The following is a 5,877-nucleotide window of genomic DNA, read 5'->3' as shown; positions in this document are numbered from 1 at the left end:
GGAAGCACTTCTCCAAAGTGGACTGGCCACATCCCTAGGGGATGTGGGTTGGGGGACGTGACCCCAGATCAACCTCATGCTGGCTTGACGTAGTGATGAGCCCTATGCAAACTCACCTAAGGCAACCCTGACCCCACTGTCATCAATAACATATACTGGGTCTTGAAAGGTTACTATAAAACACCAATCTGAATGGATATTTTTAGGTGAACCAGAACAGCATTCTCCTTCCACTTAGAAAACTCGTGATTTCCAGATCTCTGCAAATGGCTTTGTTACCAAGAAGAGGAGAAATTTCATTCAAGTGGAAATTGAACCTTTAATTCAAGCATACTGCTTGCTATTAATTGCCAAAACAGGATTGCTAATGAGGAACCTATTTGTATATGTTTGCAAAAGCTGAATCATTGAAAACATACCGTGAAACTCTTTATCTTTGGACACTCAAAGACAGAGAGCAAAGAGTATGGAAGTAGTCCATCTTTTGAAATTTATGCATTTTATATTTTTTTTCCCTCAAGAAGTTTTTTTCTTTTTTGAGTTGGAGTCTTACTCTGTCACCCAGACTGGAGTGGGGTGGCCACTCCCGGCCACTGCAGCCTCGACCTGCTGGGCTCCGATGATCCTTCCGCCTCAACCTTCCAAGTAGCCAGAATTACAGGCATGTGATACCACACCCGGCTGATTTTTTTATTTATTGTAGAGATGAGGTCTCTACTGGTCTCGCTGCCTAGATGGGTCTCGAACCCGCAGGCTGAGGTAATCCACTCACCTCAGCCTCCCACAGGCTGAGCCACCGAGCCCGGCTTTCAAAACATTTTTTATTGGTGTTTACCTTTGCTTCAAAGGAGGCAGCTGAGTAATTTTAGTGTCAGCTTAATCCAAGTAGATAATTCCAATGTACTTTACATTAATGTGTTTATATCAAAAAATGAAAAAACAATAACATGCTGAGTCAGTAAGAAGAGACGAAATCGTAAGCCCTTAGAATATTTTTTTCTGAGCTGAAGAATTTCTTTTTATTGAATTAGTATTTTACTTGAACAACTAATTGGAGATATAACCTAGACTTTTTTAAAAAAATTGAGACGTTTGTATTTTTTAAACGAATCATAGTTTGTGTCAAGAAAACACTAAGTTACATCGGATGAGCAATTGTGTTTAAATGAATTGGCTGAATCAGCTTTAACACATGCTTTACTCAACAAGAACTGATGGCATTTTTTCATGGAGGAATTAAAAAGTAATTTGTTTATTAAAAAATCAAAACAAAAATAGCAAATATGTCTCAGAATAAATACAACCTAAACTGAAATGTGGCCTCAATATTTGAAAATGGAAAGTCACTAGTCATTTTTTTTCTAAATAATGTGGGTAACCACCAAGAATGAATACTATCCACAGGAACTTGAGGGTGGAGAGATAGATGAAAGATATATGCAGGCAGCTTATCTTTGAAAATTGTTTTCAGCAGAGGCTTCAGGAGGGGTACACAGTAAAAAAGAAGGTTGCATTAGAATATATTTGAATATGCTTATAAACTAAGGGAAAGAAAAAAGTTATTATTTACTGATCCATATAGGTTAAACACCTGACTGATATGGGTTATTTACTGAATGAAAACAAGGATTTAAATCTATTTCTCTATAATGACAAAGTCTGTGCAGTTATCCACCCTTTCACAAATCTCTGCCCTGCCCAGAGGTGAAGAAGTAAGGGGACAGCAAAGAAGGAAACCAGAGACAGGTTTGGTGGCTGGATAAGGGACCACTGTTAAACCTAAAGCGATAGACCCTCCTCGGTGACAGGAAATAAGAAAGAAATATTGGTAAAGTCACAAACAAGACTGAAGTTTTAAAAATTTTGTCAGGTGCTAACAGAAAAACAATAACCATAAACTCGTATCAGTCTTTTTCAGATTGTTATTTGTTCATTATTATCCTCTTTTTCCTACCTCAAAAATGGCTTTGGCTGACTTGCAATGGAAGGCACAATCAGAAAGCATTTTGCTTTCCTCTGTGTGCTTCAGACTCCTGAAAATCAACCCAGCTAAGTCACATGTCTTTTCTTACCTGGCTGATGTAACTCACCTAGGGATTCATTTTGGGAAAATTGTCTGATAAGTAATGTTTATGTAGTAGTGAGTAAAGCTGATTCCTAAACAAATGTTTGCATTTTATTAAAATTAGTCATGGCCCGGCTCTGTGGCTCAGCTTGTAATCCCAGCACTTTGGGAGGCCGAGGTGAGTGGATTGCCTGAGGTCACGGGTTCGAGACCCGCCTGGGCAACTTGGCAAGACCTCATCTCTACAATAAATCAAAACTTAGCCGGGGGTGGTAACGTGCACTTGTAGTTCCAGCTACTTGGAAGGCTGAGGCGGAAGGATCGCCAGAGCGCAGTAGGTCGAGGCCACAGTGGCTGGGAGCGGTCACTGCACTCCAGTCTGAGTGACAGAGTGACTCCAACTCAAAAAAAAAAAAATTAGTCATTATTTTACTATACATTCAATGTTATCTATATACTATATTTTTTAACATTTACATTCCCTGTGTCATTACAAATAACATTGTATTTTAATATAAATCAGTGATTTCCATTTCCAGCCATGATGGAAATTTGCTACATCTATCTGAAACAGCTAGAAAACCGGATTAGTGTTAAAAACAAAACAAAACAAAACAAAACTTCTTTCAGAACTTTTGCAACAAGCAGCATAGAACTCTGAGCTCCATAAGAGGGATGTAAGCAAGGTGAGTCCTGAGAACCCAGCGCCCTGGGCTAAAGAGCCTTGGTACTAGAAACTGTGACTTTAAGCTACATGATGTATAATGAAACCATTTTTTTTCTTTTTTTAGTTCCTAGTTTATGGAGCAGAGAAAGGTATAACAAATAGAGTCAAACATATCTCTGAGTGTTGAAGATGCAGAAATAAAAACTTTTTTTCTAGACAAACTAAAACAGAGATAATTCATTGCCAGCAAACTTTCATGGGGAGCTTGTTAAAGGAGTTTTTCAAGATGAAGAAAATGACAACAGAGAGAAATTAAGTCGGAAGAGAACCAGAAAAGTTAAAAATATGTATAAATATAAACTTTTTTTCACTTAAAATACTTCTTTAAAAGATCACTGATTGTTAGGCAGGGCACAGTGGCTCATGCCTGTATTCCAGCACTTTGGGAAGCCAAGCTGGAATTATTGCTTGAACCTAGGAGTTTAAGACCAACCTGGGCAACATAGAGAGACTTAATATTTACAAAAAAAAAAAAAATAGCCGTGTGTGGTGACGTGCACCTGTAGCCTAAACTATTCTGGAGGCTGAGGTGTATGAATCTCCTGAACCCATGAGATGGAGGCTGTGGTGAGTCATAATCATGGCACTGCACCCCAGCTTGGATAACAGAGTGAGAGTCCAACTCACAGAAAGAAAGAAGAAAGAAAAAAAAATCATCGATCATTTAAAATAAAAGAAATAATGCATTGTGGCGACAATAACCCAAGTAGAGGTAAAATTTATGATAATAGCACAAAGGACATAATGCGAAAAATGGAAGCAAAATTTTTTAATGTTCTTATTGTATGTGACGAAGTATATCATTTGAAGTTACACTAATAAATTGAATATGCAAATTTTAAGACCTAGAAAAATGTCCTAAAAAAAGTGAAGTATAGTTAATGAACCAAGAGTGGATATTGAATTGAATTATAAAATCTATAAGGTCCTAAAGCAGGAAAAAAAAACCCAGAAAGGATAAATGGAAAATAAATACTAAGATGGTAGAAAGAAACAGCATCATATCATTAATTACATTAAATGTACGTTAAATGTACTAAATGATCCAAATAAAAGACAGAGATTGTCAGACTTGGAAAAAGGGTAAGACCTAACTATATATTATCTACAAGAAACTTATTGTAAATACAGTAAGATCACTTAATGTCTCGAATAGGTTCTTGGAAATTCTGACTTTAAGGGAAGGGATGTACAGCAGATTCTTGAATAATGTTTTCATTCAATGTAGTTTTATTGTAACATTGATGAGAAAAAATTGGTTTCATTATATATCATGTCCCTTAAAGTCAGTTTCCAAGATCCTATTGATGATGGACATACTGTTCAAAAAACAGATGGTTAAAAGTTGAAGGCTAGAAAAAAATGTACTATGTAAATTCTAAGCATAAGAAAGTCAGAGTGGTTATATTAATATCAGACAAAATAGAGTTCAGAATAAGAAGCATTAACAGAGATAAAGATGACCAATTTATCATGAGAAAGGGATTTATGCATCAAAAGACACGCGTGTGTCTTGAATGCATATGCACAAAATAACAGTTTTAAAATCAAGCAAAAACTGATACAAGCGAAAGGAGAAATAGACAAATCCAAAATGATAGTTTGAGATCCTGGTACTCCTTTGCCAGTAATTGATAGAAAAGTAGACAGAAATATTTATAAGGATGTAAAAAATCTGAGAAACCTGATTAAACAACATGATCACCCTAGTTGATATTTATAGAACACTTCACTCCCAAACAGCAGAATGCATGTTTTAAAAATAGAACATGAAATATTCCTCAAGATAGGCCATATTTCTGGTCATAAAACAAGCCCTAATAAGTTTAAAGATAGTGGAATAATATGAAGTATGTTCTGTGATTACAACAGAAGTAAATTAAACACCAATAGCAAAAATATACACAAAAAGGATTCAAGTAACAGGCAATGCAATTAATTTTTTCAAACAATCTATGAGTAAATGAGAAAACCGCAACAAAAATTTTTAAAAATTCAAAATTAAAAAAAAATTCCAACTGAAAGGAAGATAAAAACAAAATATATTAAGAGTTGTGAGCTGTAATCAAGGAAGTGCTTAGAGGGATATTTGTAATTTTAAGTATTGATATAAGAAAAATAAGAAATGTCTCAAACTAGTGATATAAATCTGTATTGAAGAAAAGAGGAAGAAAAACAAATCAAATTAAAAATAATTGGAAGGAAAAAGCCTTGTAAGATAATTATGGAAATCAATTAGGCTGAGTACATTTGAACAGAAGAGACAATAAAACCAAAAGTTACTCTCTTTTTTTGAAATATTGGGGAAAATATCTGTAGAGATTGAGCAAGAAAAAAAGGACGAAAACACAAATAATCAATATAGAATGAAAAGAGACAAAATCATAGCTTCCTTTGGCATATTAAGATAAGTTAATATTATATAAAAATAAATATAATATAAATTTGTATGTTGAGCATTTCCTGGATAATCTAAAATGTTTAGAATTCTTTGACTCCAATATTCTTCTTAATTCTTTTGCATTATTATTTATACACATATTTTAAAACCCGTAATACCTTATTATTCTTTAAAACAGTTGACATTTTTGTATTGTTACTCCTTTCATTTTCTTTATTCTTCTCTGTACATTAGTTTTTCCTTGTGGGTCCATCATCCTTTTATTTGATAAATTCCCTTTTGTATTTCTTAGTCTTGTTCTGTGGTTGATTGATGATCTTAGCTCATGACTACTAGCCTGGATTTATTGGCTGCTCACTCCAAGATCTATAATACTTACCTGGCATTATGAAGGCATCTTGGTTTAAGTGTACAGTCCCCAAATTCCAAACTGAGATGGCCCAGTGTGATGCCCTTGCAACAATAATTTTGGTTTGACATGGCCCATGAAAATATAGGATAAATGATGACTCCTCTCTGCAGTAGTTCACGCTCAGTCTCATTAACTAGTAATTATAAAATAATATATATTTTTAAAATTGTGTTTTAGAGCAGTTGAAGTTTTATACATTAGAAAGATATTACAGAGAGTTCCCATGTTGCCAAACTCGGTTTCTTCTATTATTAACTATTAACATCTTAAAT

The sequence above is a fragment of the Carlito syrichta genome, unplaced genomic scaffold (genome assembly GCF_000164805.1).
Source record: "Carlito syrichta isolate Samal-C Ts95f unplaced genomic scaffold, Tarsius_syrichta-2.0.1 Scaffold311995, whole genome shotgun sequence".
Taxonomy (NCBI): domain Eukaryota; kingdom Metazoa; phylum Chordata; class Mammalia; order Primates; family Tarsiidae; genus Carlito; species Carlito syrichta.
This window is presented reverse-complemented; position numbering follows the sequence as displayed.